The sequence below is a fragment of the Nicotiana tomentosiformis genome, chromosome 8 (genome assembly GCF_000390325.3).
Source record: "Nicotiana tomentosiformis chromosome 8, ASM39032v3, whole genome shotgun sequence".
In the NCBI taxonomy this organism is placed as follows: Eukaryota; Viridiplantae; Streptophyta; class Magnoliopsida; order Solanales; family Solanaceae; genus Nicotiana; species Nicotiana tomentosiformis.
Genome location: NC_090819.1, coordinates 133,335,846 through 133,350,274, shown reverse-complemented (window position 1 = coordinate 133,350,274; position 14,429 = coordinate 133,335,846). Strand labels below are relative to the sequence as shown.

At 38.0% G+C, this 14,429-nt stretch overlaps 1 long non-coding RNA gene across 1 annotated transcript; it reads right to left on the bottom strand.

Moving 5' to 3' along the window:
- Nucleotides 1-261: 261 nt before the first annotated feature.
- Nucleotides 262-12,849, bottom strand: LOC138896740 (uncharacterized). Its single transcript, XR_011410141.1, has 3 exons — nt 12,667-12,849; nt 6,347-6,436; nt 262-329 (listed from the first exon to the last, which is right to left on the bottom strand). It is a non-coding gene; the product is annotated as an uncharacterized lncRNA (long non-coding RNA).
- Nucleotides 12,850-14,429: the final 1,580 nt, after the last annotated feature.

Genomic DNA, 14,429 nt, shown 5'->3' with positions numbered 1-14,429 from the left:
GAATGGTATTCATACACCATCAGAATTCTGAGTATCAAACCACATTTACAAATAATTAGAAGTTAAATTACTATGCATTCTTTCCCTTGATCGATGAAATATCAATTCCAATGTGGATGTCTGCTCGGGATACTTTCAGTCAATTTTTTGGGAACAACACATGGGAACTTCACAATGAAAAGAAGCAAATAAAACCAGAAAAAAGGCTCTCAAACCTATAATGAATAAGATAACTATGAAGCTAACACATACCTCTGTGATGCAACATTGACAATGATAAGGACCTTTCCCTTGTAAATGCTGAGATCAACATCATTACCCTTAGCATCCTATAAAAGTCAAATGAAGTTCAGTAATACAAAATCTTATCAAGATTACAGCTTAAACTGTATTATCCTGAGAAAAACAATACTCTCAACCTTAGTGTTATATAAATGAATAAACACTTAAAACCACTTTTTTTAACTATAAAGAAACGAAAACGAACCCCATGTTTGGATAACAAATACTACAACAGACCTTAGTTTGCTGCTAGCCCTAAATGGATACCATATATAACAACTCTACACCTTCTGCTTATCTTTGTTTTCCAATGACCGGCGAATCCTCGGGGCTTTGTGCTCACTGGTCACAGTTCAAAATTCAATGGATCCCCTCCGCCCTTTGTTCAACCTGGGGCGTGCGCCTTGTTGGGAAAAATAATAACCCCGCCCAGGAATAATATCCACGACAAATAATAATAACACAAGAGAGTAACAACGACACCAACTCTTTTAATAAGTAAAATACAATATCCGAGTGGAGCAATATAACCACTACAATATTACAACTTAGTAGTGTCAAGAGACTACTACAATTTTAAAAGAAACAATACTCTTTATTTATAAACACCTCACTACAATATTACCCACACTCACTATTTATCTCACAAACTACAATCTGTGGATTACTCTCTCTAACTTCTATTGCTTCTCTCTTATTTTGGTGTGATTGAAATGAAGAATGGAGGCCTCAATTTATAGTAAGAGATGTCATTCAACTACTACAAAGAAGATGTATTGTTGTTGATTTAGTCCTATAAGTTGTCAACAAAGTTAGGCACCTCCCATTTTCTTCAACAAAGTTGTCAACAAAATTAGGCACCTCCTATTTTCTTCAACAAAGTTGTCAACAAAGTTAGGCACCGCCCATTTTCTTATTTGTTTTTCTTTAATATGAGCCCCACAAATCTCTCCCTTAATTTTGATTTTTCTTTTTCATTCCAAGACTTGATCTCAATCTCTGAAAATCCTCAAACTTAAGAGGTTTTATAAAGATATCTGCAGGCTAATCATGAGACTTCACATATTTGAGCTTGACTTCCTTCTTGGCAATGCACTCTCTGATGAAATGATATCTTGTATCTATATGCTTGCTTCGATCATGATACACCGAATTCTTGGCGAGTGCCTATGCAGATTTGTTATCAATACAAATCTCTGTAGCTTCAATTTGTGGCAAATTGAGCTCCTTCAATAATCTTCTTAACCAAATAGCATGACAGGTATATGATGTTGTTGCTATATATTCGGCTTCACAAGTCGAGAGAGTAACTATGGACTGTTTCTTTGAACTCCAAGAAAAAACAGAATCACCAAAGAAAAACACAAAGTCAGTTGTGCTTTTTCTATCATCAATATCTCCCGCATAATCACTATCACAAAATCCCATAAGGTTGAAATCATTAGAAGAAGAATAAAATAACCCAAAGTCGATCGTACCTTTTAGGTAACGAAGAATTCTTCTAGTGACTTTCAAATGGGTGGAGGTAGGAGCTTTCATGAAGCGGCTTACTACTCCAACTGCAAAGAGTATATCTGGCCTGGTACAAGTCAAGTACCTCAAACTTTCCACAAGACTTTTGAAAAATGTGGGATCCACATTTTCTCCTTCATTAAACTTGGACAATTTTGTCCCACTCTCCATCGGTGTGTTCACGGGGTTGCAATCGAGCATGTTGAACTTCTTCAAGATCTCCTTTGTATAGATTTCTTGAGAGATGAAAATTTCCCCCTCCATCTTCTTCACTTCTAGGCCCAAGTAGTATGACATGAGCCCTACATCTGTCATCTCGAACTCACGAGATATATCTTTCTTAAAAGCTTCAAGCAAACTTGAGTTATTACCCGTGAAAATAAGATCATCAACATAAAGACAAACAAGTAAGATATCTCCATTAGTATGAACTTTAAGGTAAAGAGCATATTCATGGAGACAACGAGTAAACCCATTGTTTTGAAAATACTTGTCGATGCAACTATTCCATGCTCGTGGGGCTTGCTTTAATCCATATAAAGCTTTTTTCAACCGCAACACTTTATCTTCATGGTTTTTGACCACAAAGCCCAATGGTTGTTCAACATAGACTTCTTCTTCAAGATAGCCATTCAAAAATGCTGACTTGACATCTAGTTGATGGATCTTTCACTTCATTTGCGCCGCCAAAGAGATAAGCAAATGAATCGTCTCCATGCAGGCAACAGGGGCATAGACTTCTTCATAGTCAATGCCTTGCCTTTGCTTGTAGCCTTTAGCCACAAGTCTTGCCTTGTATCTCTCCACATCTCCATCAGCATTCTTCTTTTCCTTGTATACCCATTTAACTCCAATTGCTCGATGACCCTTGGGAAGTGTTGTTAACTCCTAAGTGTTGTTCTTCTCTATTGACTCGATCTCCTCCTCCATGGCTTGTCTCCACCTTTTGTCTTCAACAGCTTCATCAAAGTTCATTGGTTCACTATCAGCAAAGAGACAATATAAAAATCAAAATTAGTAACTTCCTCTGTGTCCTTATAGAGTTCTTGAATACTCCTTGTCCTTTGCGGTTGTTCATTTGAACTTTCTTGAGAAGAAGGACATGCAACATTTGTTGGAGAAGGAGGTGGAGTTGTATCCTGCACAGGTTCCATGGTCTCTGGTTCTTCTTTATCACCAAAGTATGGAAGAAAATCATATGAAGTTTCTTCCTGAGCTTCCCAGTTCCATGCCAATTCTTCATCAAATTCAACATCGTGACTTACCACCATCTTGCCGCTACTTGGGTTGTATAGCTTATAGCCTTTTGAACTCGTATCATAGCCAACAAACACATGCTTGACACTTCGATCGTCAAGCTTCGCTCTACCTTGATGTGGCACATGAGCATAGGCTATGCTCCCAAAGATTCTCAAGTGCTTGACACTTGGCTTTCTTCCACTCCATGCTTCTTGAGGGGTTTGATCTCTAACATTCTTTGTTGGAGACATGTTGTTCAAATAAACTGCACAAGATACAGCTTTTGCCCAAAATTCCTTGGGCATATTTTTAGATTTTAACATACATCTAGCCATATTAAGAATCGTTCGATTCTTTCTCTCTGCAACTCCATTTTGTTGGGGTGAATAAGGTACCATTAGAGGGCGATGAATTCCATGAGATTTACAAAGGTCATTAAATTCTTTTGAAGTGAATTTGCCTCCTCTATTGGACATTAAAGCTTTTATTTCATAGCCACTTTCTTTTTCTACAAGTACTTTGAAAGTTTTAAAAGCAACAAAAGTTTCAGATTTTTTGTTCAAGAAATAAACCCAAGTATTTCTACTAAAGTCATCAATGAAAAGTAGAAAGTATTTACATTTACCAAAGGAAGGTGGATTGATTGGTCCACATACATCAGTGTGAACAAGCTGAAGAGGCTTGGTTGATCTTGACATGGCCTCCTTTGGAATACTCCTCCTTGCATGTTTTCCAAGAAGACAAGCTTCACACAATTGATTGGGATGGCTTATTGATGGTATCCCATGCACCATGCTCTTTTCTCCCATTGATTTGAGTGCTTCAAAATTTAAGTGCCCAAATCGCATGTGCCACACCATGATTCATCTTGCACATTAGCCTTCAAACACTTTGCATCAATTTTCTTAAGATTCAGAGAGAATAATCTATTCTTAGCCATATGCACTTTAGCAATTAGAATTACACTTGAATCTCTAAGCCAAAGATGCATATTTTTCATGTGGATGTCATATTCCTTTTCAAGAAATTGGCCCAAACTCAAAATATTAATTTTTAATTTTGGGACATCTTGAATTAACTTATGACTACCATCTTTACAGGAGATAAGAATCGTACATATCCCTTCAATTTGAATCTTTGAGGTATCTCCAAAGGACACATTACCTCTCACTGTTTTATTGATTTCCACAAATTTCTCTTTGCATCCACAAATATGATTGCTTGCTCCATTGTCCAAATACCACGAACTGCAATCATCCTTGTCTCATTCCTTGAGTGTCATCAACAGCGTACTCAACTTCTTCTTTCTTGTCGTCAACAAGGTTAGCTTTTTCTTCAACATTGCTACGACATTCCCAAGAGTAATGGCCAAATTTAGGACAATTATAACACTCAATTTTTGATTTGTCATACCTTTGTCCATTATTTTCTTGGTAGTAGCCATGTCCTCTTCCTCCTCTATGTCCACGACCATGACCTCTGAATGTCCGGTGGATTTTAACTTCATTGTTGAAGTTCTTAGCGTTTCTTCTTCCTCTTCCATGACTGCCACGATCTCGTCCCCGTCCATTCCCTCGATAGCTCTTTTCACCTCCATAATCTTTGAAGGATGCCCGAGTTTTAAGAAGTTGCTCCAATGGTACTTCTTGTCTTCTCTTGATCTTTTCTTCATGGGCATGGAAACAACCCTTCAATTGCTCTACCATTATAGAGTCTAAATCTTTAGACTCCTCAATAGCACACACCACAAAATCAAATTTAAGTGTTAAAGTGTGAAGGATCTTTTCTACCACACGAACATCTTTTATGTCCTCCCCATATCTTCTTAATTGATTTACAACAGCCTTCACTTTTGAACAATAATCTAAAATGCATTCGAATTCTTTCATTTTTAAAACTTCAAAATCAGCCCTTAGAGTTTGAAGTTTTAACTTTCTCACCTTGTCAACTCCATGAAGAGTATTTTGTAAAATCTCCCAAGCTTTCTTTGAGGTGGTAGATTCCTTGTCTTTACCAAGACATCTTTTTTATTTTGAGGCAGAGCTTCCTCATTATCAAATTTTGCATACCCTCAATCTACGATTTTCCACACATCCTAAGAGCCAAGAATGGCTTTCATACGTAGACACAATTTCTCATAATTATCTTTTGTGAGACGGGGGTACTGAAAAGACAGTGTACCATAATTTTCCATGGATCTGATACTACGTTGTTGGAAAAAATAATAATCCCTCCCAGGAATAATATCCACGACAAATAATAATAACACAAGAGAGTAACAACGACACCAACTCTTTTAATGAGTAAAATACAATACCCGAGCGGAGCAATATAACCACTATAATATTACAACTTAGTAGTGTCAAGAGACTACTACAATCTTGAAAGAAATAACACTCTTTATTTATAAACACTTCACTACAATATTACTCACACTCACTATTTATCTCACAGACTACAATCTGTGGATTACTCTCTCTAACTTCTATTGCTTCTCTCTTATTTTGGTGTGATTGAAATGAAGAATGGAGGCCTCTATTTATAGTAAGAGATGCCATTCAACTACTACAAAGAAGATGTCTTGTTGTAGATTTAGTCCTATAATCCTTCAACAAAGTTAGGCACCTTCCATTTTCTTATAACAAAGTTGTCAATAAAGTTAGGCACCTCCCATTTTCTTCATCAAAGTTATCAATAAAGTTAGGCACCTCCCATTTTTTTCTTTGTTTTTCTTTAATATGAGCCCCACACGCCTAACCACACATCACAAGTTACGCGTCGCGCAGACCATTATCCCTTTTCCTCTAGCTTTAAAAGGGTCCGAAGATTCTCTAACCTTATTCATTTAACAAGTTATTCCAACTAACTATACAACAGGTACTCTCTCTTTACACCAAACTCATAAATGAGTAAAATAATGAATTATCATTTAAATTGTTGCTTATCTGGGTTATTCATATTCATACAAACAACGCATAATAATTTACAAACCCACAACATCAAAATGATGCCTCAAAACGCAAAAGCCCTAATTCATAGACCAAAAAATAAACAAAAGCATAAATGAAAACAAAAATAAGCGACCTTTACACAAAAGAAAACAAAAAATGAATTATCATTCTCATGTTTTTTTTATGGTGGTGATTCATTTCTATACAAAAACAATGTTCGATCACTTACAAACCGAGAAAATGCTGCCACATAACTCAATTTTTAATTCAGAGACTAATAAAACAAACAGAAGCAATATTTCTATTTATAAAAACATAATTTAGGGAAAAACCAAAAATTATAACAAAGTAAAAGTGCTGACCTTGACAGTGAAGTCATAAATAGATTGAGGCTTGCTAGATTGGCTGGCCATTGTACTATAATCTGTTCTTAAACAAAACAACTCAAATCTCTTACGCCTTGTTTGGATGATTGTTATACATCGTTTCATAATGTATCGTTGTATATGGTCAGAGAAAGTCAGAGAAAAGGAAATCATAGACTTCATTTTGGATCACATCATATGTTGATTCGGGATGCCCTCCGAGATCGTATGTGATAATGGAAAACAATTCATCGGCAGCAAAGTAACTACATTTCTCGAGGATCACAAGATCAAAAGGATCCTATCAACACCTTATCATCCCTGCAGGAACGGACAAGCCGAATCGACCAACAAAATCATCATCCAAAATATTAAGAAAAGATTGACCGACGCCAAAGGAAAATGAAGAGAAATACTACCCGAGGTCCTTTGGGCATACCGCACAACATCGAAATCCAGTACCGGAGCAACACCGTTCTCGTTGGTTTATGGTGCCGAAGCTCTGATCCCGGTCGAGGTCGGAGAACCTAGCATCAGGTTTCGATATGCAACAGAGGAGTCAAATAACGAGACCATGAATACGAGCCTAGAATTGTTGGATGAAAGACGCGAAGCCGCTCTCGTCCGATTAGCCACCCAAAAAGAGCAGATTGAAAGTTACTACAATCGAAGGACCAATCTTCGATATTTTAACATCGTGGACTTGGTGTTAAGAAAAGTCACCGTCAATACCCGAAATCCGAATGAAGTGAAACTGGGTCCGAACTGGGAGGGACCGTATCAGGTTCTCGAAATCATCGGAAAAGGATCCTACAAGCTTGGCATAATAAACGGCAAACAACTACCGAGCAATTGGAACGTATCGCACCTAAAACGATACTACTGCTAAGGTACGTCCCTCCCATGTTCATTTGTATTTCAAAACTAACTCTTTCAAGTGTTCGACCAGAAACAACAGTGGATTCTTAAACACCAAGATTTTAGGTATCAAAGCATGCGTTGCACTCTTTTCCCCTTAGACCGGTTTTGTCCCAAATGGATTTTCCGGCAAGGTTTTTAATGAGGCAACTATTGATCGGGCTGACTTAGAACAATTCAATAGTATCCGAGGCCTCTTTACAACCAACCTCGAATACTGGAGGAATTAACCTCGAATATCAAGTTTGATGCAAGGAAGTTACTTCATGGCAACCGGGTCTCAATAGGAAAAATTTGTACGGGTCAAAAGGTCAAACGAACCATGCCCGCGTAGTTTGCTCGAGCCCTGGCATAGAACATGTACGCATGTATAATGATTTATAAAGAGAAGTATTCTTCTTTACCGATATCTCATACCTTATAAAAAAATTTATACTTTACAATTTCATATCCTCGATCTATTATGTAAGCATGCGTAAAGGGCCGGCCATAACCGGAGTTCGGATGATTACCCCCACAATTGGGGTTTGCCGACCGAAAAATAAACAAGATCGAATTATATAAACTCCGAGATCATAAGACCTTTTAGGAAATCCTCGATTTTATAGGCCACGGCCACCCCACTTGGGGACTGACACTTCGGGTAAGCTCGAAGTAAAACGGGAAAATAAGCTCGAGAGGCAAATCTCGTACTAAAGAGGCTATGTCCAAATCAACACGGATTGGAAACGTCCGAACTCCGTAAAGAAACATGCCTTCGAATTCTTTCATAAACCGGTTAAGAAGGCTACCCCTGGCAAAATCATAAAAGGCTTCGATAATATCAAGCCTCAAAAACTCTAAAGAGTTCAAAATTGTTCGAACTCTCGAACAATTCCTTATTTCATGCCAAGGCATTACAAATACAAATGATAAACTATTTCAATCCAAAAAAGGGGATAAAGCCTTGAACAATCTTTTTACAATAGCCTAAGGGTTGTTTTTTACCTTGAGTTCGAGAAGACCATCCTCGATCAAAAAACCTAAGGGTTACCTTATTTCGAATTCGAGCAAGCACTCACTCGATCATAAAGTCTAAGGGCTATACTAATTCAGTTTTAATCAAATTGTCTAAACCTCGGGTCTTAGAATACAACTTTGCAATGTTATAAGACGGAAAGGAAGAAAGTTTTATATATATGTCAAAAATCATTTACAAGGGTAGCATGGCCCGATCAAGTTTCTCTACAAAAGACCAAAATGGTCTTATAAGAAACACAAAAAATACTAAAGGACTTAGTCCTCTCCGGGATCAGCATCTTCTCCCTCGAGGCCTCCTTCACTTTCAGATCCGCTCATACTCCTGGTATCATCATCATCACGAAAGGCCAACACTCTGGTCTCAGCTTCAAGCTCCTTAGCTTTCTCGATCTCGGCCGTAAGATCGAAGCCACGAGCATGGATCTCCTCAAGAGTCTCCCTTCTATACTGGCATTTAGTGCGCTCGGCAACCCAGTTTGCTCGAGTCTGAGCAGCCTCAACAACCTCCTTTGCTCGAACCTGAGCAGCTTCAGTATCGAACCAGTAAACGGCAACCATTGCATCAGTATTGGCCATGGCTTTTTCGACCTCCGATTTGGCCGCTGAAAGTTCTGTGGCCAGTCTCTCTCGATCAGAGGGTTCTGAGCCCAACCAAGACTGGAACTCCTCAATTTTCTTGGCTTTCACCAAGGTTTTCTCTTTCAAGATTTGGAGTTGGATCTCAACCGAGGCCAGTTGAGTTCGGGCAGCCTCTTTTTCTGAGGCGAGGCGGTCCATATTCTTCTTCCATTCCTCGGCCTCCATTTTCACTGCATCCACTTCAACACGAAGCTGTCTGATCATATCAAGCTTTTCTGGACCTACGGGACCGAGCTGTTAGCCATCACTCCCGAGTCAGTATCATTAAAACCAAAGATTCTTTTTATCTGCTCGGCCAGATCATCTTGTTCTTTCCGAGCTGCTTCTAGCTCAGCCCGAAGTCCTTTTGATTCTCCTTCTCTCTGGTCACTGAGAAGCTTAAAGGCATCTCTCTCCTTAGTAAGCCCTCAAAACTTTGGCTTCGTACTAGCTCAGCTCCCCTCGGGATCAGAAAAATGTCTCGTGATGGAGCACAAAAGCCTACAAAAATAAAAGGAATTATACAAGGGAAGAAAAATACAAGTATGAGAATTGACAAAGAAAATATGAACATACCCGATTCAGGGCATGTTGGGCTTCGTTGAAAAGACAAGGCGCTCCCACCTCGCTCGAGCTCTTCTTCGAAGCCTCCAAGTCACTCGGACAGGTGACATCTTCTACCCCGACAAAATAACCATGGAAAGGATTTTTCTCCCCATGGGTTCCCTCTCCGTGACCAGTCTCCACAGTTTGAGCGTCACGTATCATCGACTGGGAAAACGAAGGAAAAGAGGGGGAATCCCCGATTTCTATTGCCCCGAGTAGGTCTTTTTGGGTGCCGCCTCCGTCTTGGGGAGCCTTAAGTTCGGTTTCTACACCGGCATCCACCACCTCTTCGACGGTCTCTTTCCCCCGAGGTAAAACATCCTCGGTCCTCATCGGCCCAAGAACTTGGGTCGAAGTCTCCTCCTCGACCTCATCAAGCCTGGATGGAGCAGTATCAACTTCCACCAGTACTGAAGCATTTTGAATATCGGTGCTGGCTCGTGCACGGGCCACCAGCCTAGAGTCACTTTCTTCTTCTTCTTCTTCTTCATCCCTTAGACTCAGGACCGACTCCATAGTTAGTGGGATTATGTTCCCCTTGGGTTTACGGGCCGCTCTCTTCTTAGGTTTTTGACCCTCGGAGTCTGAGGCCCTTTTTCTCTTAATTACCTTCGCCGGTTTTGAGATAGGTAGTAAAGCTTCTTCATCAGCTGACGGGGGTCTCATGGCCGCATCCTTTCCGAGACCTACAAAAAAAAGAAAAGTAAGTAAAACTTATGCTTGAAAAAATGCTTGAACTGTGGGGAAATCGGTAAGCCAAGAAGAAGGTTTACCATGAGTACGAGCCTCCCACCGGCCTTTTGACAACTCGCGCCACACGCGCTCGGCGTATGTTGAATTCGAAACCAGGCTCTTGACCCAGTTATTGAGTTGGGGAACCGCACCCGACATCCAAGCAACGGTTACATCGAGAAAAACACTGATAAGAAGGGATGGAGAAGTAAACACAACAAACGGAAATTAAAAACAGCATCATACTTACGTTTCATATTCCATTTCTTAGGAAACGACATGCTCTACGCCGGGATTAGGTCCGTGGTCTTTACCTGAACGAACCGGCTCATCCAGCCCCGATCTTTATCTTCATCGATACTCGAGGTGAATGCCTTAGTGGCCCGGCATTAAAGCTTTATCAGCCCACCTCGGTAGACTCGAGGGCTATAGAATCTTACGAGGTGGTCAAGGGTGAAGGGGAGCCCGTCGATTTTGCTCACGAAGAAACAGAGCAGTATTACGATCCTCCATAAAGAAGGGTGAATTTGGCCGAGGGTCACTTGGTATTTCTTGCAGAAATCGACGATGACCTAATCGAGGGGACCCAGCGTGAAAGGATAAGTTTAAATACTCAGGTACCCTTCCACGTGGGTAGTGATCGCTTCCTCCGGTGTCGGTATCACAACCTCTTTATTTTCCCAATTGAAATATTTTTTCACCAAATCAAGAAGGCTTTCGGGTATCGAGCATATATATCTCGATACCGGCTCGCATCGACCAACAACCGATGAGGGTTTCTCGACCTTAACATCGGAATCGATAACACACACCTCGGGAATAAGTTCCACAAGGCGTGGCTCCACCACTGGTTTCTCACCGGCCGGCCGAGATGAGGAAGCATCCTCTTTCTGCGGAACGGTTTTAGATATTTTGGCCATCTAAAGTTTTGTGAACAAATAAGAAGGGAGATTAAAGTATTTGGTATTTTGAGAAGAACAAGCAAAGAAATTCCAAAACCTGGAAATAGGGAGCTTTGGAGAAGGCGAAGAACTCTGAAGATTGGAATGAAAAAGATTTGAAGGTAAAAGTTTGAAATAATGAAAAAGGGAGCTATTTATAGATTTCAGAGCGACGGTTCAAAATTAGTAGTGGCCGATCATTGACTGACGCGCATTTAATGCCTTGGTAACTGGACCGATGGGATGTTTGTCACATACATCACAATCGGGCTTGTTGCAGACGTCAGTATTCATCTAGTCGGAGTTTGAAAAATCATATCGTTTCTCGCCATCTTATTTCCGAGAAACGAGGGGACTATCTGTATACGGTAAAAACTGAGTTTGCCTTTTGTGTGACTAATCAAGATTGGAGCATGATGGACCGAGGTTCATCATTATAATATCGAGTTGTGATGTGAAGTTGGGTTGTCGAGTTCGAGCCCCAGAGACCGACCAAGATCGAGATCAGCCAGGATCGAGTTTGAATCCCAGAGACCGGTCTAAATAGAGGTCGAGCAAAGAGAGACCGATCAAGATTGAGATCGGCCAAGATCGAGATCAATCCCAGATAGAGGTCGAGCGAATAGAGACCGATCACGATCGAGAGCGACCGAGACCGAGATCGAGCCAAAAGACAGAAAGGTCGTTATAACCGCAATTGGGGGTAGAATCTCGGCGGAAATCACGGCTTGAATCAAGGAAAAGCTAATTAATTAATCTATCATGTGATCCCCACTATGTATTTTTAATTATATCCAAAATGGGATTCCCCTCTATATTAAGAGTTGTTATCATTTGTAAGGGGGACATTTAGATTCACTGAAATTTACATAACATCTAGCAAATACCATCCTTTTTTGGGCTTTGGATATTGGTTTATCTTGTTCTCTTATCAATCACTCTCTATTCAATTTGAGTTCGTATCAATTCTTTTTACAGTTAATTTCAATATACATTTACTTATTTTCCCGATTCGTATCAATCTATATCATGTATCCTTAGAACTACTTATAAATTCAACTCTATTCGTTTTTTCGGGTAAACAATCGTATTGTATTATACTGTATCGTTTGATGAATACAATGTTTGGATAGATTATATTGTTTGTCGTTGTTTCATGATATCATGCACCAACAATATGAAGAATAAATTTGTAATATTATAAAGAAAAAAATGATACATGGTAAATTTATTATATAAAAAGGTAGGGTAAATGATAAAATAAAATTATTTAATAATAGTGAAGGGTGAGATGAGAGAAAAAGACAAGATAACGACGCAACCACACCAAATCCGTCGTTACATAAAGTGGTATATTTCGTCGTTACGTAACGACGGATTTAACGTTAAGATACAATAAAATTTAAGTAACAACCAAAACAAACATCGTATTTAAAGTAACTATACGATACAATACGATAGGTAACGACCATCCAAACAAACTGTTGCGGAAGCAATAGAAATAATAATAACTGTTTGAATCGGAGGAGTAGACACAGAATTGAAATGGGTTGGTTTAAGAATCGAAGAAAATTGCCCAAGGAAACTGAGATTTTTTCTTGGCATGAGAAGACGAGTTGCAGAACAAAGCATTAGCGTATATGAATTTATAGATTTTTCAGAAGATGCTTTCTAAGGTCAAATATCTTAGGGGTCGTTTGGTAGGTGGTATAAGAATAGTGCTGAATAAAGTGTATTAGTAATGCTGGCATTAGTTGTGCTCGCATTAGTTATGTTGAGATTATTTTTTATCTACCGTTTGATTTGATGTATTAAAGCATCGCATAATTTTTAGAAAATTGCATTTTTACAAAAGTACCCTTCACAATTTTCAACTTTAGCTATAACAATTAACTACATAGATAACAAAATTCTTTCAACATTGAGAGGTAACATCTACCTCGAGCAAAAGGAAGAGGCTCTTTTAAGTGATCCATTAACCTAAATGGATCAGTACAAAAATAATAATGCTAAAATATAAAGTAGTACTATCAAAGTATCAAGCTATAACAAGTTTGGCTACATTCACCCGTGCTTTTCCATGGCCAAAGCGTACAGAGAGAAGTCTGCTTGCTAATAATATGGGGGAAAGTATTTGAGATGGGTTTTTAGGGATTTGAGGGGGCAGTTAGGTCTTTAATCATGTTTATGCAAGTATTAAAACCCTTACATTGCTAATGTCATGTTTTTTTATGCATTGCTTATACATAGGATAATACCAAGTATGATGTATAACTAATACAAATATTAGTTTTACAAAGGTTGAAAAAATATACCAAACAATGTATTAGTAATGCACAGAGCTAATTCTTGCATTATTTTTTCTAATACCTCCTACCAAAGGACCCCTAAAACTTAAAACCTTGTGTGAACACTGCATACAGATAAGGACACGGTTTGACACGTGGCACGGGCGAAAAGTGATACGAGGCGGAATATAAGGTGAACACGTTCATCATTGGACTTTCACAATAATAATAATAATAATAATAATAATAATAATAGTACCCTCGTGATGCGCGGTCAATATTAAAAAATATTAATTAAATTAAATTGTGATCAGACTTGTTTGAACAAATTAGATCGTATTGCTTTAATAAAATTTAATTGTCATCTTATTTGTCAATATGATATACCCAATAATAAAATCGCAATTAAATTAAAGGGACTTATATAGTCATTGAATAACTTCTTTGTTCTATATTTTTCTTTATTATATTATTCAATGTATAGTATTTTTACATTGTTAATAAAAACTTTTATTAGCATATTACTTTGCTTAATTTTTTTGTCTGCTTGCTTTCTTTATATATATATATATATATATATATATCTTGAAATATTTTTTTATTTTTAATTTTATTCTGTTGTTGTCAATAATATTATCTAAATGTTAATGAATAAAATCTCTATTAAATTAAAAGGATTTATATAATTATCGGATAACTTTTTTGTTTTTTATTTGTTGTTGTTAATAATATTATCTAAATTTTAATGAATAAAATTGCTATTAAATTAAAAGAATTTATAAAGTCATCGGATAACTTTTTCGTTATGTATTGTTTTATTATATTATCCAATATTTAATATAATTGCATTGTTAATAGAAATTTTATTTTTATTAGCATATTACTTTGTTTAATATTTTTGTCTACCATTTTGTTTGTAATATATTAGAAGATATATATTTTATTACTCTTGAAATA